Source organism: Rhea pennata, chromosome 3 (assembly GCF_028389875.1).
Source record: "Rhea pennata isolate bPtePen1 chromosome 3, bPtePen1.pri, whole genome shotgun sequence".
In the NCBI taxonomy this organism is placed as follows: domain Eukaryota; kingdom Metazoa; phylum Chordata; class Aves; order Rheiformes; family Rheidae; genus Rhea; species Rhea pennata.
In genome coordinates, this window is record NC_084665.1 from 107,841,644 (window position 1) to 107,868,698 (window position 27,055).

The 27,055-nt window shown below is 37.6% G+C and overlaps 1 long non-coding RNA gene across 1 annotated transcript; it reads right to left on the reverse strand.

Annotated features, from left to right (window-relative positions):
- Nucleotides 1–1,033: 1,033 nt before the first annotated feature.
- Nucleotides 1,034–27,043, reverse strand: LOC134137957 (uncharacterized). The gene is made up of 4 exons (XR_009957783.1): nt 26,946–27,043; nt 4,194–4,297; nt 2,816–2,866; nt 1,034–1,204 (listed from the first exon to the last, which is right to left on the reverse strand). It is a non-coding gene; the product is annotated as an uncharacterized LOC134137957 (long non-coding RNA).
- Nucleotides 27,044–27,055: the final 12 nt, after the last annotated feature.

A 27,055-nucleotide genomic window follows, 5' to 3' on the forward strand; every position in this document is an offset into this window, starting at 1 on the left:
AGATATCCTGCGAGCTAATATGCTGAGTGTAGAGTATGGAAAGAAGCAAAACTTTTGTCATAGTAGAAATTCATATGAATGCTCTGTGAGACCTTAAAAGTGAATGCTCTTTCTCCGTCTTTGATGTCCACAGTAACCCATTTCACAACCTCCCTGGAGCTTAGCCAGGAAGAACTTCTTAATATCTGAACTCCTGTTTCTGTGCTTCATAACTGTGCTTTCTCTTTAAGGAATTAAAATAGGACTGAAATTGATCTGATATGAAGTTCAGCAAATGAGCATTTGGAATCATGCTCAGAGAATCCCTCCAGCAACATATTAACGTTTTGTTGGCAGATGCATAGGTATGGCCAGACAACATGTACCTAACTTCTGGTGAAACACTCAAGTGTCCCCTGTACAACTGTTTCTTGTCTACTTGGATGTCATTCCTATCCCTGCTCTTGAGGAAGGAAGTTTGCTTAGCAGTCTGAGCTGGAGTACCTGCCTATTCCTTCTCTGTGAGTTTTTCGCAGAAATTCTTTGTTGTGCCCTAGGCTAACCTTGTGCTCACATAGGTATTGCGCAAAGAAGTTTATCTGACTTAGTAAAAGATAACACATATACTCACTGAGTCTCTCATTTTCTGAGATTTTTCTGATAGGAATGCTTGCTGCTGAAAGTGCTGAAAGCTCAGACTTTGGAAAACTGATTTGACTTAGGAAGTTAAATTAAAAAAAGAGAGAGAGAGAAAGAGAGAATTCCTAGCTCTATATTTATTTGTATACACATGTATAGTGATAGGCAATCATTATATGTGATTGAAAAAGTACATGAATTAATAACAGAAAAGAATTCAATGTATTATTACAGCAGATTAATGAACAGCTGAGCATATCATTGAATAATCAAATTTGAAGATAACTTCAATATAGTACAGTATAACTTCTGTCCTCATATCTTTCTCCATTTTTTATTAGAAGCTTAGTTCATGAGCCTATTTCTAAAACTTTTATTAAAACATTGCTGAAAAGTGATATATTCTGTTGTGTAATACTGAATTTTAGGACTTTCAGCCTAGCAATATAGAAAGCTGTGAGTCAGCAGCAGCGGAAGTGCAGAGAGTCTGCAGAGCAAGGCAGAAGTTCCCCTGATGCTCTGCCAGAAACCTGAGCAGAGGCTTAGCACCAAGCCAGGCAGCGAGAGGGCTTTGAGGCAGAGGTAACTAAGGTGGGATAAAAAATAGAAAGCAGAGAGAAAGAAAAAAGAAGGTTAAGGGCGATTTTGGTTTTCTTGCTTTGGTTTGTTTTGGTTTGCTTAGAATTAGGGGGCAGAAAAATTTGCTTCAGTCTGGACAATTTTGGGGTACAAATAATGAACTTTTCTTCACAAGAAAATGGTATCAGAAAAATGTAAACTCTATATGAAAAAAATAGCATATGCCAGTAAGAATGCATCAATGTATGCTGATGCAGCTTGTATCCATACAGAGTATAAGGACAAAGTTACAGCAGAAAAAGCACTTAAGTAGCAGATGTAAAGTAGACTTCACTGCATTGGGCAGATTTCCATATCTACTTTTTTCTCATCTTTTCAATTACCTTTTTAGATGCAGCTCTGCAGCCGTCTCATCTGACAACAGATTATGCTAATTGGGTTTATATAATTTCTAATTAAGGTTATAGATCTCTGTATAGGTGCATATGTCAATATCACAAGCACAAATGTGCACATGTTCATACAGAATATTGTAATCCTAAAAGCAAAAATACACACTTTTGTTAGTTACTTGGCCAACTGAGAAATGTAGGCAGTTAGTCTATGAGTAATAACGTGTTATGCTTCTTTGGCTTTCTTTTCCCCTCTTGCTATTTTTTAAATCTAAAACAGGAAAAACCAACTTTGTTTAACAGTGGAGCTTCTAGATACTTTAAAAAGAATGCAGCAAAAATAAATGTTTAGGTTGAGTGTGCTCTGATCTGTTTAAAATAATTCATGGCTGTCTCACTTTGGGTAATTATTGATCAGCCTCTTATTTTTCCCTTTTTTTTTTTTTTTAACTGCAGTGTAAGCAGCTGCACTTGTAGAAGGCTTTGCGAATCTGGCTAATTTACTACAGCTCAGCTTTAGCTCAGCCACAGCAAAGCTAATGAGGCTGCTGACCTTGAAGACAGGAAGGTTACAGGCCTCACAAAGTGCATATAGTACACTAAAATATGTTTGTTTTCTGCCTTTTTATTAAAATATATTTTTAAAAAACTTTATTGATATAAATAACAAAGAGTTCAGAACAAGAATTCAGAGATTAGACAAAAACATGTTCTGTAGCTATTCTTATGAGCCTCTTACTGCAGAGCCTGTGCTGCCAGCTTGTTGAAGATGCATTCAGCTAATGTTGAGAAATTCCTTCAGTTTTCGTGAAATGTAGCTCTAATCCTCCTTTGACTATCCAATCCTTTATCTTGAAATCAGCTAGCCAACAGGTCAGAAATACTGCTTTGGAAAAGAAGCTGAAAATTTCCATCTGTGCCTGCCATAGTCTTAAATCAAATAATATATTCAAGCCAGACTATATTTAAAACTGGTATTCCTTTATACATTAGATACTATCTTCATGCAGAACATTTTTAGTTTTGATAAGTAAATCATTGACCCTGCATCATATGGCTTGTTAAAGTGTTTGATCGTCCTGGCAATATAAATTGGCTTATATTTCTTATCTATTTCTCTGTCTTTCCTCTCCTTTTCAGCCTATATGAAATGTAGTCCAGTCTGATGTTTTTTTTGTTATACCTTGAACAGAAATGACAAAACCAAAACCCCCCAAGGATATTACCTTCTTCCAAAATTTCATTCTTCAGTGTTCCTTCAAATGTTAGCCTCCAGTCTGAAATAACCAATCAGGGTGAGAAGGAAATGTATCTGTTCATGCTATAAATACATATCTACTAGGAATTATGCTGAGCCTTTCAATTCACAAAGAGAACTAAATATTCTCAGTGTGGTAGCGACTACTTGTCACCTGATTTTGATCTAAAGGTGTTATAAAGGCTCTTTTGCCATCATCATGATTATACTTAATTGCAACAGAAAAGCTCTATAATAAGCACTTTCTGGACACTATTTTGAAGAACTTACAGGGTAATGCAGGTTCCTTGCTCATTACTGGCATCCTGTGAAGCATTTCTCACACTTCCTTTGAAAAATGTCATCACTGCTCTTCTGTCCTAATAGATGTCTCCTACCCTGCTGTTCCTCTTTAATTCCCTAATCCATTTTGGAATAAAGCCTGCAAGAATACTGCTGAAAGAAAATGAGTCTCTAGAGCTTTCTTTCTCTCACTGTAGTTGTGCAGAGAGTGTAGAATGACAGAGTGTTTGCTAACAATATGTAAATGGCTTTCCTACAAAATCTATATGGAGCAGGCAATGCTTTTTTTCCCTCCTTTGGACAGTGAGAAAGAGGAAATAGTCTCAGATAACTATTCTGCTATTAACTCTAATTTTCTTTGTCTCTATATCTTGTGCATCATGCTTTTAGGGTGATGATTCCACTGTAAAGACAGTTCCCCTTGGCTGACATGGCTTCCAACCCTTTTTGCATGGCTGTTTGAAGTGCGTGTAAGCCAACCACTGCTGCAGTGTGCGTTGTGCCACTGTGGACAGCACACTGTCAGATGCAATGGACACACTTAAACCAGTCTGAGGGGACCAGTTCTGCCAGGGATCATGCAAAAATAAAGCTGGATATGATCTTAAGAGTTCAACTGGCTGCCCCAAGCAAGGCAGGATCAGCTCTACCTATAGCATTACTTTTTTCAAATATTTCCAGGAATGGAGATTCAGTAATGTCCCCAGGCAATCGATCTGGCACTTCACTATCCCTGTCATTAGAAAGTTTGCCCTACTACCTAACCTGAATATTTCTCACTGCCATTTGAGGTCCTCACAGTGGGATTAACCTTGCTCAGTGAAAATTCCCACATTAATGAGAGCTGGGAAAAGTTTCAGATGAAATTATAAGGCATGTTACAAGTCTGCCTGTGCATTCTGCGTTTCTAAAGTGCTTTAAAGCATAGGTGAAAACTCAAGAGAGGTTGCATTTCTACCTTTAGTGTTAAAAGTGCTCTGTATCTTTTAAGTATAACGGGTAGCATCTAAATGCAAGGTTATATGTGCCCAGGACTTATAATCAAGTTGTGCAGTGAGACATACCTCACCACCTCTGAGTCCTCTGGAGAAGCAGCACAGGATAGATCGGGCATCCCAGTGTCCTTCTTGTACCCGTCATGCTGGGTGGTCCCATGAGTCATTTAACTCTTGCAAATGGAGAAACAAGATGGAATACATCACCTTTGGCAGCGAGGTGATTAGGAAAGCTACCTACACATAACATACCTTTCCCTGGAAGAAGGTTGTCCAGGGTCCAGAACAAAATCATGGGATGCTTTTTCTTAGAAATGGTAAATGGAAATTACCTGCTTTTGGATGTCTGTCAGACTTCCCCTATAAATTCTGGAAAAAAAAAGACTGATCTATAGAACAATAATATAGTTTTAAACTTTATGTAGATATGACAACTGATTGATAACTTGTAACTTCTCTCATCTTCTAGAGAGCATTTTGATTAACATAGTTGATTTTAATTTGAAGTTGTAAGCATAGCTACAATGACAGGGTTAAAAAGAAAAATATGTAAGGATTAGAACGTATTTAATCTTTTAAAACTTGGATTTTGCTTTGCTTATTATCTCATATCCAAACACTGTTCTGAATATGAGTAAGAATAAACTCTTTGGAGATAAAAGGTCAGATTTTGTCATTGGTTATATATGGCTTATATTTGTTTTAATATCAGATAATGTACATAGCTGATCTAAAAACATGTTTTTTTCCTGACTTAACAGAAGAATGTTCTTGCCTAGATTGCAAAAATACATGTATACACCATGCTGTGAGCTTTTATTGTCTACTGGGTCTAATGACTGAACTGCCAAAACTAGCAGTAGAGCTAGAATAAATAATGAACAGATGAAGAACTCATTCTTGTATGATAATCCAGAGTTCCCTTATCTATAAATAAGGATCCCAAGATTTGCAAATGAGGAGTACAAATGTAACATGAATAAATGTTAGGAAACTTACATCCCTGATAGAATGATATTATCTGACAAATAAAAATACTGGATACCTAATCTAAACAAGATGGACACACTGTAATAAATGTCTGTAGTACACTCTAAGTTAAATGTCCATAATAAACATGGAACATGCTTTACATATTGAAACTTAATGCAACTGTCTCTGCTTGTGTGCATTTTTTCGTGTTTATATTCACAGAAACTATTTTTTTGTATCCAAGTTGAGCAGAAGTAATATGAGATATCCTACAGATATTTTCATCAATGATATAGTAATTGCCAATAGCTCAATTTTGGTTTATTTTAAATACAATATATTTAAATGGTATTGGGAGATCTTTATTATTATGAACTACCATTTATAATATTCTAGAAGTACAAATATTTCTTGCAGTAACTGAAATCCAGATAAGTGTGGGATTTTTTCTCTTCCAGACTAAATATTTTTACTCAGTGTGATCCCATATTTTCTAAGTGAAAAGTGCTGGCTTCCATTAGGAACAAGAGAACATGTATAGGATACAACTATGTTAATTTAGAATTAGAAGTGATAACAGTGTAGCAGAAAAATGTTTTCAGATGGCTATCCTCTTGTGTCATGTAAAGAAGGAGCACTGGTAGATATTCTTCAAAAAATATTGCAATATTTGCAAAGACACTTCAGTGAGATCTTAAAAATCAGGCCAGATTGTGAACATGATTATTCTGCTACTTACAGTCAGTGGCCTCTTTTTAGTTAAAATAAAGCAGTTGCATTTTGCATGACAGATTACTCCTTTACACATCTAGCTACTTACTCTTATCTAGCAATACCATTGAAATAATAGATTTCATCTCATGAGTAATTTTGTCCAAGTAAAGATTGGCATGCTTACTTCAAAGTGTTTATACTGACATAGCTAATACTAATTCTTCTTTATGTAGATTTACACTGGTAAAGCTGCATCCATAAAGAAGTCATATTTCTAAGTTCTGGCAGCTATCCTCATAAAAATTAAGACTAATACAATGGATATGTTCGCTTGTCTTCTGTATTTGATGAGCAGAAGTTGAAATGGGACCTAAATCCATACTTGAAGCTGAATATGATATTGGAAAAAGATATAAAAAGAGAAGAATAATGACAGTGAAATGAGAGTAATAACAGATAAAATGGTTGATGCTGATGGAACTATATAAAGTGGAATAACCAAGGAGTCTTAAGATATGAATTATTCTTAATATACTTACATGAATTTGTTGCCTTGGCCCATCAGCTATTAGTCCACATGAGTCTTTCAACTAACATTTATACATACGATTAGGATATCTAGCGAGAAGATTAATGCAGCCCAAGAGATGAAATGTACAAATAACATTAACACTTTCACATAGACTCAGTAAAGATAAATAATCTAGACATTTCATAGATAGGAAAATCAGTAGATTTCCTAGTGCAAAATTGTTATGCCAGGAGATACCTTTGACTAGAGATCAATGCAAGGATATTGAATTTTGCAGATTTTTCTTTTACTTATTGCATTAACATAGAGCATGTAATCTGATAATAAATTAGAAGCTCTGAGCATATAAGTATTCACATCCTGCATGACCACAAGAATGCAAATTCAGTTTGGGTATGGAGGGCTCTAGAAATCAGAAAAACATGGGCTTTAAACCCTGACTGAAAAAAAAAAAAAAAAAAAAAAATCCTGTCTTAGCCTGGTTGTGAAAATAGGCCTGGAAATCATAATTTCCTAGATTATCTCTACATGGAAACTAATTGAGTTAATCTATTTTAATAATTTTGTAATGATGGTGATAAAAGACTGCTAATTATTTTCAACACATTTAAACACACCTTTTTTATATCTAATTAGAATAAATCTCCTGAGGGACTGGAAAATAAATTAACTTCTGAAACTCGATAGAAATCAGGAGTCTCTTCTATAGTAAATGAGGTGTGATTACTTTTATCCATAGTGAAAGTTAGCACTTTAGTAATTCTTCTAAACCTACAGATAAACTGAGTGACATTTCTTCATCAGTTAGGCCATACTTATGGCCCAACAAACACTCCAAGCCAATTTATATGGTAGATAACTTTTCCATAAAATTTATTAATAATGATAAAGTTTTATACATTTTCCAATTTTCCAAGAATGTTGAAAAAAATTAAGCCTGTGCTTGTATGCATATTTCAGATAATGGTTGCTGTATATAAGATTCACAGTGCTGGTTAGTTATACTCTGCATAACCATAGCAGTCCTCTTTAATATTTCTTGCTTTTCACAGGATTCATGACTCTCATTACTAATTAATTCTCTGCAACAGATATATGGCATGAAGGTAAGGTATTTAATGAAGGACTGTAAGATATAACCTAAATGGAAATAAAAAGAAAGAGGGAAAAAGTTAATTAAAATGCAATAATTTACATCACAAAATGAAAGCTGCCTAAAAAATAAATTGTATGAAAGACCTGTTTGATATTTGGAAGTTTTGTTGACTATGGGTTTTTTTAATTAATTATGACCATACACTCTGGAAATAGTTCAGTCTCTTCTATATAGAGTTATGTTCAATGAGATAATGAGAACTAATTTTTACCTCCAAGGTATTTCATCTGGAGTATAAATGAATGTTTAGCATGATTTAAAGCTGTGTTAAGCTATTTTAACATCTGTAGTATCAGATATGGGTCAGACTTACTGTCTTAACCCCTGACATGTTCTTTGTCAGTCTTTGTGCTTATAGGGAGCCATTCTGCCAATCTTTGCTTTTGAACAAGCAGATTAAAACCAGTGAATTACATATAAATGCCTTGCATGCTAATAGATGTGTAGTTACTAAAAAAAATAGCCCCTTTTGGGTTCACAAGCAATTACCATGGAGTTTCCTATAACCAACAATGTGGGAAACTGCCCTTTTACCACAAGGTGGGTCTACTTTTTTTTTCCCCAAATGTGTAACCTAAATAGGATGAACAGAGACAGAGAAAGAAAGAACTGTTGTTGGATGCACATACACTTGCTTTTGGACTATTATTAGAAGTGTAGCAAGTCTGACAATGCAAGTAAAAGTGACTGATACGATAACAGATAGTTTGTAGAGGGGGCTAGAGGAATGGAAAACACCATAAGAAACACCAATTTAAGAAAAGATATGTGTGGAGAATTTGTCATTAGTATGACAAATTCACCCAAAGACGAAGTTTAGGAGAGATCTGCAATATAGATTCTGTGTGAGCTGCCAGATTTCCAGTGAATATAGGACCTTAAAATCTGTCAAATCAGCATCTGTCTTTCATAGCATATGAAATACTCATGAGATATTTCAGTTCCACTCTAGTAAAGGAGAAAAAGACAGCGGCCATGATCTCTGCTTTGATGTTTGCAGAAAAGCTAAGTGATCAAGGATTTTTGAAAGGGTATTAGGAAAATTACATACACTCAAGTGAAGTCTTGCCAGGCTAAATTAACTATGCAGGATAAATCTCATTTGCAAAAATGTGGAATATAGATTGCTAGATCAATAAATTAAAAGAACAGAGGTTGCTGCCTGTTTTTTGCTCATTTTCTGCCTCTTGGGAAGAAGAAAAAAAGATATAATCTGTTTACTCAGTGGAATAATTACAATTTTGAAGAGCATGCAAGTACAGTACTAAGTAGTTACCCATCAGTTTGATGTTTTACTGAACTTTAACTTATCACAAAGTCATTGTCAATCCTGCACCTAGTCAATGAAAAGAAATAAATGTCCGATTGAAGCCTTATTTTCTGTTACCATTTCCTCTGATTTAGAAAGATGATCCAAAATGAGGTTTTGAATGGTTTTTGAATGATTTTTATATATTTTTTCATTGACTTTGGGTCCTGAATGAGTTTAAATGAATGAATATTCATTTAAATGAATATTTAGAATTTTATCTTTAAGGTCTGTGGGAGGAGAATGTCTCATACAAAGTAAGTTTCTGGTTACAGGTCTTCATCCGGGACTCAGTGAAGCCTATGAGAACCTTCCTTAAGATTTTTGTGGGCACACAGCTAGTGGATAGAATGGCCACTGTTCATTTCAGCTGTAACTACACTCTGTGGCAAAATAATGGTGGAAACTATTAGTCTGCTAAAAAGGTGCATGCTGAGGTATATCTTATTGTGTGAGAAAGATACAGGAGAAACAGCAAAAAAAACCAGAAAAATAAAAGAAAAAAAGCCTAAGTTGTATGTATGTAAGAAAAAAAGAGATTGGGAGATTGCTGATGAGCAGAAAAGGGGCTTGGTGCCCAGGAGAAAGCAACTTTATAGTACTGTTTGATTCCACATACGGGGCTCCAAGCAGAAGGAATCTTGATAGGGAAGGGAAGTTCCTCCCCTCCACTTTTAGGGAGCTCACATTTTAGTGGTGGCATTGCTGGAAACAGGGCTGTAGGTCTACTAGTCTCCCTATTAAATCAGTGTTGTGAGGGGGCCATGAATGCTCACATTTTTGGTGGTGTTGCTGTGAATAAATGGGATCACGTAAGAGAAATATCTGACTTCATCAATTTCTCTCTCCAATAGGAACAATGTATAGGACTCCAAGCCCAGCTGACAAGTCAAGATGGGCAACAATCTCTAGATTTATAGGTTGAGTATGTATGTATATAAAAAAAGTTTCTTCTGTGAGATGGTCCCTCTGTAAAACTCCTATTTCTGTCAGCTTAGATTAGCTTTCTAAACTTCCTAGCCACTAGCTACATGCTTAACAGCACAGCCTTGTAAATCACCTGTCTCACAAAGGCACTTATGTGGAAGAGCTGAACATCTCTGAAAATCAGGCCATTTCATTTTACTGCCTATGTACGGATACAGCATCTTCAATTAGGCATATAGAAATGTTAGCAGTGGGATTTTCTGAAACTTGATTGCTGCTTGCTTATCAGAGCATGCTTAGAAGGTTTGTTTAGTGCCAGGAAAGACACTATGGCAATACTTTACTAGCCAAATGGACAGAATGACCTTTCTGAAATGGCTCAGGAACAGGACGGGGCTGACGTGGGAATATCTATGCATGCAGGAGGATACACAGAAACTCAGAAGTTCAGCTGATGCAATGAATAATTTTCAGCTAAGAAAATGAACAACCTTTAAGGGTAAGTGTAAGGAGTTGGCTTGGACTGGGAAACGTGGCTAAAAGAAGAGGACAGCAACACCAAGCATGTGCTAAGCCGGTTGCTGACAAGCTTTAAATGATGCAGCAGGCTATAGTTTTCCAATTCAGAGATAATGTTCTTGAGGAAGCTGGATCCCTTTGCTTTTCACAAGCAGTCCTCTCCTGATACCTCTTTCAAAGCTTTCAGCCCTTTGCCAGCTCTGCTGTGTGACAGGCAAAATCTGTCTGTGTCCTCTGCACTGGGTTGCTGGCTCTGCTGTGAGGCCAGTTGCTCAGGGATGAGCTCTGGCCCTTAAACAAGCATGGCTGCAGCACACAGGCTAGGTCTTGTGGTGAGTAGTGGGTGAGGTAGTCTGCAGGATTTCTAGGTCAGCTTCCTGCAGAGGTCTGAAGATCTCTGGTTTATCTTATTTTTCGGTGAATGAGACAAGATTGTATGGAACAGATCAAATACCAGCGATATGGCTGGCATGTGCCAGGGGCTATGGCTCTGTCTGCAGCCAGCGTATAACCCCTGCCGAGGCTTGCTGCGTGGCGGGTGGCCTGCCCGCCGTGCCCCATAAACGTGTGTGACCTCCCTCGAGCTGCAGAGCAGGGTACAGCTTCTACTCTAAGGGTGTGGAACAACTTTGCCAGGCCGTCCTAACTAAACCTACAATCTGCTACCACGAACAGGGGGCAGCCACTAGACCTGGGATTCTGCAGACAGCATCCGTCCGCTGAACTCTCTCCAGATTCGTAACTGACTGTTGATATGAGTTAGGTTTCATCAAGTGGTTCAGCTGTACAAACTGCAGACACTGCTAAATGGTGTGAACTCCCCAGGGCATAAGAGGGAACAATACAGGTCTTTTTACAGTTCTAAACTAATTCCTGTGACGTGCTACGAGGGGAACAGAAGTATGATCCCCTTTTTTAAGTAACTGCAGTCTGAAATAATTAAATCTTAATTAGTGAACTGTTCTAACTTGCTCCAGCTCAAGGCTTGGGGTGCTTAGAAATGCCAGCCAAGCCATGTTTTTATTTGGATAATAAAGGGATTACTAATTTACCAAAGACTATTTAAATATTAATAGCTGAGGGCTTGTGCCTTGATTGAAGTGTGGGATTCTGCTATCAGTGAAATCAGTGGTTTTTTTTTTGTAGGATTTTAAACAGTAACAGTTCAGTGGTAAGAGAATAGTTACCTTGTGCTAACATTACTCTTGCAGCTATAAACACCAGATAGTCTTGCTATATTGACTTCTTAATTGTCACCAGTCTGCCTGTCTGTTTGAAGAAAATAAGCATCTAGAGGAGAAGGTGACCTGAAATTGATTCCAGAAATTCATGGTTGCCCTTGTCTAAAGAGCAGACTTAGAACCAGGTAACTCAGTTCTGCACCTTGGTGGCTGTGTTACAGCTGAGGTCACAGATGCCTCCTTCTCCTCTTGCAGATTGTGCCTGCTCCTCCTTGGCACTGACATATGATCTGGTTGCAGTTTAATTTAGTCGTAGGACTGGCATCGTACTCTGTGGTCTCTGCCTTCCCTCTGCTAAAGGATTCATTCCATTTAGAGGAGGATGAACAACATCCACGGTTACTGTAAGAGGGGCTGGACGGAGCTGGCAGTGAGATATAGAGGTTAAGATTATATTAGTAAAGAAAATAGGACCAGGGCACACATTCCCATGCTAGCACATGATTGTTCAAACTGACTGACTGGTATAAACCCTGGTATGGCTTTGGACTGTACCAACTACCTCCCTCCTGACGAATGCCCCAGCACAATCTGGATGACAGCATTTGTCAGGGCTGTTCCTAAAAGGCACTATGATCAAGGGAGGAAGAAAGTTTAGCCATATGGATGCAAGGTGTGCTCTGACAGAGCCTCAGGACCTCATTTCTCACTAGTCTAGACAAAGTTGGAGATGCCAAACATGTGGCCCTCTTTCTCACATGCACTGAGAAGCAAGAGCATCAGAAGGATGCCTTAGCCTTGATACTGTAATAACATAGCTGCTCACAAGCTTTACTGGCCTGAGATTTCAGATTTTTTTTTTTTTTTTTTTTTTTTTTTTTTTTGTAGTAAATGCTTAGGCTATGTACAGATTCATGCTGGAAGCGGGATGATACCTTCTCTTCTAGATGCTCTGTAAAAAGTCTGCACTCTTTGTGAAGACCCACACACCATGCTTTCTGCAATGCAGGTACAGTATATCCTAAATAAAACAACAACAGCTGGCAAATGTTTACACCTTGTGAGCGCCATTTCTTGCAATCAGAGTCAGTTTGTAACTTTGCCATGAATTACATAGCAACAAAAGCTAAAAGGCATTGTTTTATTCTCTGGAAAGAAAAATGCCTCTTAGGGTGCCTGGATTATCTTTAATGCCTTTGAAATTTAGCAGAACAATTTTCCTTGTGCTTTGGGAATTCACAGAGAGGGAAGAGAACAGCTATTAAACTGCTTTCAAGGAGTCTAAACTTAGCTAAAGCCTCTTCATGAATCCTTTCAACAATCAAGAGCACCAGCGGTAAAACAAGGTCAAAAAGACAAAAGCCTGTAGCTTGGCTTCACACTGTGTACAAATTAGGGAACTCACCACTATGTTTGATCTTTTAAGTAAAAAGAGTAGAGTATGGTTAAATTTACACTTTCCTTTGCCTTTCATCACTTCACCTGTGTATTGAAAGATTTGAATGGTGCCACTGCTTTATAAGTCAGCCTGTCTGGATTTCACCTACGTTTCTACACGTTCCGTTTTATGCTGTCATTGCTATATCTTGTCTTTGAACGGAAATGTTTGCAGTTTGGCCTGGTGAGATTTCTCTCCTTGATTGTGAATGCACAACCCAGCAGATTACTGGAGAATAAAATTTTTGCTTTTCTCCATAGCAGACTGAGCACCTATATTTGTTTTCTGTTAATGGGAACTCTTAGGCACCCTGGTCCATGAGCCCCATTCTGATTTCACTGAAAACTGAGGGTGGACGGCACTACAGAAAGCTGAGACTTACATGCTGATAATACCCAATTTGGCAATGAACAAAAGACTATTAGAAGGCTCTACTTGATGGGGAATCAAATTTCCTAAGCAGCCTGCCTTTTATGTGCCTTCTTTGTGGAAAGAGTTAGAACTGCTTTGTTGTTGGTGCTTTTTTTTTTTTTTTTTTTTTCTTTTTTTCTAAGGATTGCTACATTGCTAGTGCACTAATTAAATCTGGCCATTTGTTAAGCAATCTAAGTTATCTTCATTCCCAGCTGCTGCACAATGGTACCGTAATAGTTGTTTTTACGTAGATGGCTTGATTTTCATGGTAGGGTATAAGGTAATGAATTGTCTGTTAGAGAAATCTAACTATAAATGCAACAATATAAACACAGATTAAAGTAATGAAATTCGTGATCATTATAACACTGCTCTTCTATTTTATGATATAGTCAATCTGTCCTCCTCTGAAAGATAAAAAGCCAGGTTTGATGACTACTAAACAAAAGAACAGATGTTGCCTGCTCAAAGTTGAATGTACAGAGTGTAAAACCATTTCATATGACCTCTTAAGAGTCCTCTGTAAAGGATACATTTATAAAATATTTTAGATTGTGAAAAGAAGATAATAATAAGACTGATTATATTAAGTCTCAGCACTTAAGCTCAACACAGTATTTGACTGTGTATTTTCTGAGGACTTCTCTGAAATTTTCACAGGCTATTGCTGACAGGAGGACTCTGTCTCTCTGAGCAAGAATATGATAGCTGCATTATAATGACTGCAAGCCTGGATGTGATACAGATGAGCAATTTACAGGAGGCTTTTCCCAGATATGGCTTTCATAGATAGATATTACAACAGAAAGACTATCTGGGAATCAGCACTGATAATCATATCAAAAAGAAGCATTTGGGCAATAATAAGTAAGCCTTCCTATGGTGTTGTAACATTTTTTCAGTATACGTATTGGGTATTAGAGGAAGGATATTATCAGAGCATTCTCATGTAGCTGTTGTTGGTCAGTCTCATAGCTCTGATGTGAGGCATAGAAGATAGGAGTCACGTGAAAAGATGTAGCTTCACAGAGTGGGCCCATCCCTGTATCAGCTAGTTGTCTGAACTCCCTTTGTAGTCAATGGAGAGAAATGCACATACAAAAGTAGACAACCCCTTAGAGTCAGCAAGGGAAAAAATAAGGACCTCCAGAAAATGATAATCTCATCCTGTCTAATGTAGGTGGGTATAAGGTAAGTATTTATCATCTTCCACTAGAGTCATCTCTCTAGTGACCAGAAGAGGAACTTTAGGTGACTAAGGGACATGACTGAGTTTTAGTTGTCTAAGATCTGGTGAGATGAATCTTGTTCAAACATTAGTGGAATTATGTCAAAATACAGTGTACAATATGGCTTATTTTCCTCTGAAACATATAACCACTTTCAGCTATTTATGCTGCATATATACTAAAGGGTGTACCATGGTTTTAGAAATACTGGGATTATTAAAGTTCTCCAGCATTTGAAAATATGTGAAGCCTTCTGCACCCATTCCTCAAACTCTGTCTCTCAAGATGAAACACTTTCTCTTATTCTCTTACCTTTTCTCTCCATCTCTCCACACTTGTCTGTGATGGTAATGTTAGACTGTAGCTTACTTTCTGCCTGACCAGCCTGATTTTATTTCCAGGTTTTGAACAAGTTAGTGATTGTGGCTCAGGATGGATGTTCTTATTCTTTGATCAAAATATGATTTTTGAAGTTCTATATATCTTTTCATATCAGCTAAGGTTGCAGCTTTTGAAAAAATCTAAAGGAGACAAAATCAAACCAAAACAAATCCCAAAGTGTCTCCTCCATGAAGGAGAAATTAAAGTAGCTTTTTTGCATCTCAAAATTCTAGGTGATTATTATTAATTCAGTTGGTGAAAGCAGTCCTCACAGAAATGACTTAATGTAAAATGAAGTAAGGTAAATGACTCAGAAAATAATTCTTTTGTATTCTGTGCAAAACTGGTTTTGTTCCTGGTTTTCTGCTTTCTGGTCCAAATGACATGGAATGCAGATGAGAGCAGTAGACTCAGTCACAAAGGGAAGAAGGTGTTTAATAGTGCAAAGCAGAAGCCATTCCAGATGTAGTGCTGGTATGTTCCAAGTGCTGGTCTATTTAGTTGCCACCCCTTAAAAAATATTTGCCCCAGTAAATCTGATCCATGCTGTTCGAAATTACATCTGGTACATGCTGTTCCAAATTACATGAATCCTATGCAGCAGATTTCCTCAGTATATTCCAATACCTGGTTTCTCTCCAGCTATATTAGGTCCCACTAATGCTTGGATTTGTCAAAATACAGTGACTTTGGATAAAATGAGAAGGATAGGGAAGAGAAAAAGAAAAATCACAAACATTTCATTTTTTATGTTGTTCAAAGAAATTGAGGCTTTTTTTCATGCAAATACTGAATTTGAAAAGCAACCACTTTCTGATAACTTTTAAAATGTCTCTAATGCTCAGTTTTTAGAATGTCATATGGCAAAGAGGGAGGTGTTTTTTTGTTAATATGTATGCTCACATTTTTGCCTATATAAACCTTCTCTCTTGAGTAAAATGTTATTATGAAAGCAATAGATTATGTCTGCCTCCTAAAGCAAATCAGGACTTCCTTGTTTGCTTTACAGCATTATCAGAATGTCCTTTTTGAACACTCAACTATTTCATCAGTGCTAGATCTGAATTCTGTAAATTAAATGGAAGATTTTAGTTTGATTATGGAGTCACAGAAAACCTTAACCTGATTTCAGTAGAATGCATTGAAGTTGAACCTTTTTCACTAGTGGGCCCTGTAGAGGCTTTTTACAGAAAGCCTTTCCGTACTTTTAGCCTGTAGATCTCAAATCACTTTTTTTTTTCCTCCATGGTATGATATACCACAGGTTTTAGGTATCAAAAAATGTGTTCCAGTTAGATGGAACAACCCCTGCCCAATAAGAGTGTCAATTATACTGCTTTTTTCATGATTACCTATAGACTGAGTGAAAAAAAAATGTATGTCCTTTACTGATTTTACCTTAGAAGATAAATGCTTCTCAGCAGACAATGAGCCTCAGACAGGCAAAGTGATAAGAAGTTGTACCTCTAATGGTAGAGAAAAAAGAATTGCCCTTTCTATTTGTCGATGACCTGTTTCTTCTTCCAAAGCTGAAAAGGAGAGAAATTGGAATCTTGCTTTTTTGTTATTATTAACTGATGGATGATACTTATTCTTACCTTCATTAGTTCTCAAGATATTAAAGTTACAGATTATTGGCATTTTATATTTTAACTATTTATTCAGCTAATAGGAGTGTACAAAATATATATACAAAATGCATAAAATCAGGAGGAAAATCTCATATTTCATATTAATTTTACTTATGAGTCCATTTACAAACTCCTTGCGAGCCCAAAATTAAACAATAGACATAATTAGGTATTTGCCATGAAGTAAGAAGAAATCTTTTCTAACAAATTGCTGAAGACTTTTTTGTTGGGCAGGGAGAGGCATTAGCATGTAGACTGTTCTCTGTTAAAAATAGTTAAAAACATAGTCTCTAACTCTCATCAAAGTTCCAATTTACAAAAATCATGTTTACTGAAAATTTCACAAGGTCTGACAGTTTTGTTTACTTTTTACTCAAAAGCCCCAAACAATTTTATCACTTAGTGAATGAACTCCTATAAAATATATGTGATAAAATTTCAATAGAAATATTATGTGCAAGTTTTGTATTTCTTTCTTTCATTTTACTTCCCTTTTCTTCTCTAAGTCAACTTTTGAGTAAAAGGCCAAAGTCTTTGTACTATCTGTTGTTAGTAGTAGCCTTGATGGTCTAAGGATATGAGCATGTCAGGATTCATAGGGAGAGACAATATCGCTATTTGACTGGTTTAGTAGGAAAAATAGACTGGCTTTCAGCTGCACAGACAATACCTGAATATTCAGGTATCTCAGTATTTGTTTGTTTCTTCCAACAACTCTCTACTTTGAATTTCCTGCGCTCTGTTGATTCTTTTTCTAGTTGGACAGTCATCACAAACAAAAATTTGTTTTAAACTTTCATAGACAAAGGTTTGTTTTCAACTTTTATCTTACTCTGAACAATATCAACTAGAAAAGTATAGCTTGACACAGTTTTGTGGTATTATGTGCTATACACATTTTGTACTGCACATTTTTTTAAAAAATGAAATTCAATATGTTCTTTTTTAAGAACGTAAGAAAATTTACAAATAAAATTCTGGTCTTTTTGAAGTCAGTTTTGGCACTTGCTACCATACATCTAGAATTTCACCTTTCATGTGTGAGGCTTGTTTGGTTAATCATCCGTGCCTGAAGACCAGGATCTTATCAGGTTCTGAAGCAGAACCACTAGTGTCATAGCAGTTGTATTGATTATTGAGTTACACATATAACCTCGGGAGTTATTAAGGAAATATGATTACAGTTTTAATTTTGACACACTAAACCTATAGTTTATTACACACGGCAAGCAATATACCTGTTGTACAAGTAATACAGTATCTGGAGCTCTTCTACTAATTATATATAGATCCCTTTACAACCATCTGACTACGGATATATATAAGGGAGTAAAGAACAGATATGACTTGCAGAAGTACAGCTTGAATTTTGAAAACAATATACATAATATTAATCTAATATGTAAGCAGAGCATATTAACTGTGGTTGCTGTGCACTTTAGAAAGTTCAAATCTGTAAGTGTGAAGCTTGCTGGCTGGATTTGGCTGCCCCTGGAAGGCAGGCACCTCCCACTTGAACTTAGTTGTGCAGTAGATGGTAAGCTGCACTGTCCTGCCAAGCCAGATGCAGCACTTTACACATGCAGAAATATAACTTAAGGCCACATCAAAAATTAGCCTGGTCCTTGTAAGCTAAGCAATTTTTTGGAGTATGTCACTTTGATGTTTAAATATCTGGTTCTATTAAAGTTCCTTTGAAGGCAGTTTTGTAGATCTTAACTATAACTGTTTACTTGTTTATGTCAGTCACACAGCTTGAGGTGAAAGAAAGAATTAACTACAAGTATACACTAGGAGCTGCTGGGACAATCTATTATACATACATTAAAATCTAAATTTTAGCCCAGTTCTAAAGAAACACAAGTGGATCATCTGTCACTTACTTTGAGGAGGACCTACATTTACAAAGACATCAATTTGACATTGTAAAACAAAAATTGTGAGAAATCCAAAATAGATTTTAAGGGAGCAGAGAGGAATATTTTGTGGTCCTTGTGTGATGAGTGAGAGAGAGAACACAAGGAAGATACTTATGTTTTCAAACTCAAAAGAACTTCTAGTACTGATCACTTAGAAACTGAGAAATTTGATGTGTTCTTCTAGTTGCTTATATAGATCATGAGATCACTCTTTTTCCTTAAGTGCTCCCTTAGGTTAATGAAGAGCTGAAATGAATAACAGTATAAGTTACAAATAAGTAATTCACTATAAGATTTGCTGAGTGTCTGAACTTGTTTAAGACTTGTCATCTCAGCCAGGCATTTGAGAATGGGATGTTACACTTTGGACTATGCTTAGGACCATCAGTGATGTTTATTGATGCTGAACATTCCAAAATATTAGTACTTGGTTTGAATCTCTAAGAACTACACATGTGACCATGGCATGATATAAGCACAAACTATTTCTCTAGCTAGTAATCACCACATTTTTGAAATCTTGACCGTCTGTGGCAGATTTCCTATTGATTTCAACGACATAGGATTTTCACAGAAAAAGTTCAACAGAGACCATGAATGGACAGATACTCAACTAGAGAATTCAGTGGCATACATAGCAAGTTAATGTTAATATACTTGCGGTATGTTAAATCAGCAAAGACTTCAGCACATGCCTTTTATTTCATATGGTTACTACAGAGCAAAATGAAGGAAATGGTCTAGATTAAAAAAAATCTTTAAGACCTGTTTTTTTTTTTCCTCCTTCAAAATGATCATAAACCTCTTGTATCTGAAAAAAAGTATTCTATGTTCTAAGGATTGTTCATTAAGAGAATTATTTGATAACAGACACTTGGACTGGGATTTACCCCACCTAACTTCAACTACATAAAAATTAGGAATCTAGTTGAAGTTAATCCTCTAGACTTCCACTATAGTCAGTTGAAGGAGAAAGTCACACTGAGGATGACTCATTCCACTTATCCACTTATTTTAGGCAACTAAGATGGGAGGAATTTCTCTCTTTGGAGGCACCAATTTCTCTTCAACAGCTGTGCAGGAAATCTGCACTGACAATCTAAATTAGACAGTTAACTTTTAGATTGATAAAGTGAAGAGAGATGACTCCTTCCTTCCATAGTTCAAAACTTCAGAAACAAACTAAAAGATTAGGCTTCTCAGGGTTTATTCTTGAATTTTGTGAAAATAAAGAGTCTCTGAATTTTATAGAATTGTGGAATAATGGAGCATAAATGGGACCTCTCAGGGCCATCTGAGCCAACCTCCCATCTAAAACATGACTGACTTATACAGACTGCTCAGGGCCTGTTCTGGTTCAGTTCTCAGTAATACCAATCATAGGGCCACACAGCCTCTCTGTGCATCCTGGTCCAGTGTTTAACCAGTATCATGACAATTTTTTTTTTCCTACTGTTCCTTTGTGCCAAGAGAGGAACTGACTGGATAGCAGGAATTTGCCTTTTGCAATTTGTCTGATGGCTCTTGTCCTCTCACTGTGAGTTTCTAAGATGTCTAGATCCTTTTTCTTTATAAACTGCTACTGCACAGCCATAGACAGGAACAATACCTCCCTTTTTCTTCTCTCCTCACAGAATCACAAAATCACAGAGTCACAGAATGGCTGAGGCTGGAGATTACCTAGTCCAACATCCCTGCTCAGCAGGGTCACCTAGAGCATGGTAGACAGGGTTGCATGGTAGACAGGCCTTGAAGATCTCCAGAGAAGGAGACTCCACAACCTCCCTGGGCAACCTGTGCCAGGGCTCCGTCACTCTCACAGGGAAGAAATTCCCCCTCACGCTCAGGTGGAACTTCCTGTGCTTCAGTTCATGCACGCTGCCTCTTATCCTGTTACTGGGCACCACTAAGAAGAGTCTGGCCTCATCCCCTTGACACCCTCCCTTCAGGTACTTGTACACATTGATAAGATCCCCCCTCAGTCTTCTCTTCCCCCGGCTGAAGAGGCCCAGCTCTCGCAGCCGTTCCTCATAGGGCAGGTGCTCCAGCCCTCTGATCATCCTCGTAGCCCTGCGCTGGACTCTCTCCAGTAGCTCCATGTCTCTCTCGTACTGGGGAGCCAAGAGTTGGATGCAGTACTCCAGATGTGTATCCTGCAGGCTGCACAAGCCCAGCTCCCCCACTGTCTCCTCTCAGTAAGTGGAGTAAGTGTCTCACTCAGCAAGTGCTCCAGCCCCAAAATGTCCCGTTGGACTCCACCAAACTCACCCCAGTTTAATAATGTCATTCTTTAACTGGGGTGGGGTGCTTAAAACCTGATACAGCACTCCAAAAGCAGTCTCACCAGTGCCAAGCTTGTTTTGGTGCATCTTGCCTAGCTATAGCATATTATGTGTATATATTATGTTTGAATGAAACAGATTAAATATGGCAGAACTCTTTCTGCTGTTTATATCTAAGTGACACAATGTTCATGTGAAACCCGGGGGTAAAATTTGTCTCTTAAATACTGAGATTCATAAATTGCTCACTGAAAGCCTGGATTTGCTTTCACTGTATCAAAGAGAGGAAATTCTTCAAGCCTCTGAAAAATTAAAGTGTTACATCAACCAAGTTCCTCAAATACACAGCATACCTATATATTGGTTTAAAATTCCATTTTTAATAACATGCACATGAAAGCAAAACTATTCCACTGAAATCTGCGAGGTTATGAGGTTATTCTCAGTAATGGCAATGGAAGTGTAAGCACAATCTAAATCAGTGTCTGGGAAAAATAGTTGCTATATCTGAGACATAGAAAATGTTTCATTATGTTGTCTAAGTAATAACTTGACATTACATTGTTGTTTGAAGATTGTTCCAAAACTTGCTGTTTCTTGAGTGTACCATAGCACCTGCAGGGCTGATATATGTGCAGTGAATGAGAGATCGTCTGGAACAAAGCTGCCTTTTAGCCTAGAATAAATGTCACTTGTTCTTCAACCACAAACAACGGAGTAGGGATGAAAGCCAGGTAAACGTTTCATAGTATCAAAAGTGATTATAACAATAAGACCTTACAGGGCATATGATTTAACTGCCTTTCCAGAATCCAGGGCATTTGTCTGTTCTTTATTTCACCGTGACCTAATTGTGGTTAACTAGCTTTGTTTTACTAGCTGAAGAAGACATTGCAGCTGATCTTACGAAGCTATGCAGGACAGTATCTAAATAAAGCATCTTCTTTCTTTGCCTGGCTACTCACGTTTGATAACGGAGAGTGAGGGAACACTAAGCAGTGTCTAAAGGTCCCTTGCTCACCTCCTGTCTGTGTAGAGCAGTGTGTTACTGTTACGTGTTGAGTGTTACCAGTGATGCCTGGTGAACCTCTCCCCACCAGGCAGTCTCTCAGGTGACTGTGACCCATGGGAAAGCGCTGGGTGGCAGGAGAGGGACAGCAGAGCTGGGCTGGGGAATATGCTTTCTGGCAGGGATAATCTGAGAGTGGTACCTAACAGGCTCCTGTGCACCCCTGTGACTGTCATCTCACCATGGCCTTCTGGCCAGGCTGACCACCACTGTGGAGCACACGAGATTGCAGCATAGTGTGGGTGCATTAGCCTTGTCTCTGAGAAAGGATAAGGAGGGAATGACCTGCCTGCATGAGCCTTTCACTCAGTTTCTGAGATTTGTCAGGACCGTTGAGAGCCTAAGGAATAAAAATAGACAAATGTGATATTTTAGTCCTTGGCCCCTTCTGTGAGGGCATGATATGAATAAACCAGGCTGTGGCAAAATCGCTATTCAGCCCTGAGCCTGCCAGATGTTTTCATGTCCTTTAAAATGCGTATAAGTGAAGGTCTTTGACAGTATAAAAATTAAAATTGGCCCATTAGTTGAAACATTTTTGGATACTTTGTAAGCTAGAAAGGGTTGGAAAGAAATCTGCTGGCAAGAATATGGTTGCTGACATAGTGAATCATATCATTTCTGATAATACAGTCAAGAAATACCATTTTATAGGCCAGAAGACTGTTTCTGAAAAAGAAAAAAAAAGAAAATAATTTTGTCTAGCTTGGCAGCATGATTGTCATATAATAGAAGCAGTGTGTGCAATAGGGAACACTGAAGAAGGAAGAAGGTAACTAAGGAAGAGCTCACACTCCAGGAGTTTCTTGTTGAAAACAGCTCTGAGAAGCAGACAAATAACCATGAAGAAGGGTGATGATTGATTTGGGACTGGATTTGAGTTCGGTTCTGCGTTTGGGCTTCTGGCACCATACAGCATCTTTGAAAGCTAGTGAAACTTTAATTTTTCTTCACCCACTTGGGAAAGGTCATCTGAGGGCTTCCTGTGATACCTGGATTTTCTTGACAGAAATATCTGTGCGGGCCCAATGTTGTACGCACCTAATGGGCCCAACAATTTTGGGAATTACCAGAATGGTTCTTCATAGTAAGTTAGGCATCCTGAGAATGCCAAACATGAAACAGAAGCAAAGATCATCTGTGAAGTCCAGGCACTAAAATCAACTCTCTCTCCTCCCAGAAGTGTCAGACTTCTGAATTTATGCTGAAGAACAGCTTTACCTCTTAATATTTCTGTGGTTTCTAGATGCTAGGCAACTCAGAAAGCATAGAAAAAACACAGGTGGTATTTTTAAGTTGTCAAAGTGAGCATGATGGAAAAAAAAGAAAAAAAAACTTTTGAAAAGAATTGTTATAGAAGAATAGCAGGAAGTGGGACCAAAGGGATGCCATGAAAGGCTGCCTGGAATTCATGAGTGGAATAAATTCTGTGCAAGAAGCCTTTTTTCCTTTTTATTTCAAGCTGGTTCTGTTTATCACTTCAGCAAAATTTCCTGGAGACAGTTTGCCTTTTTTTCAGGGTTGAAAAACCCCAGGAAGAATCCCATCTTTTGTTTTCAAAGAGCTCTGTAGATACATAGGCCTGCTACAGAGGCAGCATATGTGCAGCTGAGCAGGAGATAACAAGTTTTCTGCTAATATTTACACTAAAATACAGCAAATTTTCAGCACAAATACTTCATTTATCTGTAAATATACTATGATTCATTATTAGAACTGACTTCTCAGTTAAATTTTCTAAGTACTTTTTACAGAGTTGCTGCTGGTCTCACCTAACTTAGGAAAACCACTAAAGACAAGTGTGGCCTGCCCAGAAGTAATGTCTTTATGTAAGACCGAAGAAACAAGGAGTGAAGAGAACAGGCATTCCTTAAAATGGGTCAGCATTGCTGGCGTGACTTTCTGTCTCAGGAGGTCAATGAGATTTGCTTAATGTTATTTATGGTGATATTTTCAGGATTTTAGGAGAGCCTGAGAGGTTCTCCTCAAACAATCGTATGTTATTTTTTCATTAGTCTTATTTTGAGACTTATGATATGGCTTCCAGTCCCTGATATTCTTCTGTTGTAACCTGCTGCCAGAGCTGACATGCCCCCCATGGTTATAAGAAAACAAAACTCCTAGGTATGATGTACACACAGAATGAATTTAATAACTGCACTTACATTCAAGGTTCTTCTAAATGTAGCTAGTTTTTAAAGCATTTCTGGAGTGCATTTTCCTCCAGGTGTCAATACATACCTCAGACTTGTTAAACACAAATAACCTATTAAGTTACCAACAGCTTAACAGTGAGTATAAGATTTCCACCTCCTTTCTTATACATTTCAGGTACCAGAAAATGAGAGCTCCTAGGGCTAAAAGTGAGTCACAAAGAAGCCATTCTGGCCATAGTAAATTAAGGCCTCTTCATGGGTTTGTTGAACTGTGATGACAGTTACTGCTGGGAGACATTAAAACCTGTGAAAAGTGCCTATTGAGTGGCTGGAAGAAAGGGAGAAAAACCATCACAATTTTCAGGGAGTCTGGTTGGGTGAGGACTCCACCATTAAAAGACAAAAATGTAGTGAAGAAGAAAAGATTTGTCAAAAATTCTGGTAAAGGTAGATCATATCTGTGTCTGTACTTCTCTGCATGGGAAAAAGATTGAAACTCAAGCTTTGGCAGAATGTCTACCAGGTAAACTAACAAAATTGAATTGTAGAGGACACCTACCTAAAAAGCTACACACAGTGCAGATGAGTTTGCACTGACTTGTATTATGGTAGCTCTTCCCTCATCCAAACTTTTTGTCTGTAAAGACAGAGGGCTAGAAATATTTTTTCTGTGTTCCCCACTTATCATTGAAATGAAGTAACCATGCAGAGCAAGAGTAAACCCTTTTCAAAAGTGGAAATAATCTTAAACTGTAAAAGGACTTTGCAGGATGAAAAAAAAGGGGGGATATTGGCAAAGATTAAAATACTCATTTTTTTTTAGAATAAAATCTAAATAAATCCAGAAATTAAATTGTTTTTTGAAGTAAAGAATGAAAAAGAAAATAAAATATATTTTTTAGCAGGTATGTGTTTTTCCAAACCTTACCACTTTATAAAAAGTAGCAATAACAGCGTAAGAAAGCATGTGACACTGGCTGGTTTGGCATTCAAGGAAAAGAGTATTTATTTTCTTTAGGCACAGGCAGCAATACAGTTCAGAGGTTTCAGTTTCATTAAAAAGGAAAGAAAATACAAATAAAAATAGGGCATACATTTTTATTATGGAAATTTGGGTTTCAAGTTTCTTTTCTTTTTTTTTTCTTTTTTTCTTTCTTTTTTTTTTTTTTTTTGAAAAAAAAGGCAGAACTAGCACAGTCTAGCCTGAATTATTTTTGTTTATTTCCTGATTTGTGAGCTTTTAGTAGGCATTTTCAAGTCTCCCTCCACAACAGTGAGGGCTGATAAAGCTCATATTTATTACTTTAATGACCTGAGATTTCCACATAATCACTTAACTTGAGGATCAGGTTTTCAAGCACAGCATTAAATATTGCAGTACAACTTATGTTATCTGATAAGACTGTTTCCTCTACAAAACTAACCAAAGTGCTATTGCACGCTCCAGCAAGTACAGCGAAGTTAAGTGACTTGGCATGTGAGGGTCTTAACTGGTGAAGAGGAACATTTTTTAAAAAAATAAATTTTCTCTAAAAAGACCTACAAAGCGACTATCTATTTCCCATGGTGTCAGAGCAGAAACATATTGATATCTGAGCAGGAAAGATAAGCCCACTGGCTAGATGCTCTTATCTCATTTAGAAAACAGTCTCGTGACTGAGAGAAAGAGTTAAAGTAACTGCTTTTTCCAAACAGGAAAATCTACCAATGTAACTGGCCTGCTTGCTTGACTTGAGCAAATGCTATTCCCCTCTTAGGCTGGTGGAGCCATTAAGTGATTTAGATAATAAGCTATTACTTGGTGACTTCCTATCACTGCTATGAGAGAAAACAGAAGCAAACTCCTGTCTGGAAATTCCTAAAGAACTGGGGATTCATCTCATGAGGAGCCTGGCGCAGCACCTAATGTTTGCCAGATCCTCATGACTACTTGATGACTCCTACATTTACTTATAAAAGGATTAATTGAATTGACACAAGAATATTCCTTTTACAGTACAAGCAAACAAGCAAATAAGTAAAAAAAAAAAAATTGTTAGACATTTGTAGTAGTCAGATTAAATCTCCATCCTAGCAAGAGGTAGCTGTCTCCTTTCTGATCTGTGTGGTAGACAGCCTGTTTCACCAAACAGATTGCCCTTTCCTGTGCTCTGCAGCAAAAACCAGCTCTGTTCTGCAGCAAAGTCGTATATCGTAGATACGACGAGAATTATTTTAACCATGTGCTCCGGTGGTGTTAACATCTAGCTTGTTCTGCATCCAAAGTGCTTTCCTTAGAGCTGCTGCCGGTACCTTAGTACCTTAGTCAAATGGTCTCACAACCAAGTTTTTAAAATTGTAGACCTTTAAAGTTAGGAAAAGAGTAAGTCTTCAGTAAACACTGAGTTTTAAGACAATGAACAAATAGGTAATCAGTAATAAATCAAAGACTTTAAGCTAGTTTTCTCTGCTTTCACATGTTCTAATAGGCTATTTGTTGACATTACTAACTGTTGATTAGATCATGAAAACTCAAACCATCTCACCTGAATTAGCTATCAGTATAAAACTTTACAAATTTAACTCTGTTGTTTAATGCTGAGGTATTTTTCCAATACACTTGCTAATAAATATCACCAGTGTGACCCCCCCCTCCCCAGCACCTCCAGCACCCTTGTTTTGCAGATATGAATTTACTGAAAGAAGGCTGAGGATCCTATCTTACGTTGTATGCCCCACTAACACCATCCAGAAGGGTATTCACCCTCATCACGATTCAGTCTTTGTCACGTATGTGTACAGCAACCATCCGTCCACCACAGTCATCAAGGCTATTCCTGTTGCTGCCCTGTGACAGTAAACCCACACTCAGGCTGTCAGATAATGCCCCATAAAAGCTAGGTAATGCTGGGCTTGTGCAGACCGAAGAGCTCGGCCGGGCTCCAGCTGCAGCATGCGGAAGGGAGCACACTCGTAGACCTCTGCAGGACTGCACCCACCAGTGTCACTCTACCTTTATTGTTCTCTGCGCCTTTCGAATCTGTTTCATTTGTTGCTCTCTGGGTGTTTTGTTCCTGCAAGCTGTTCAGCAGGTATATTCCTCTGCACCAGTCTGGCTTCTGT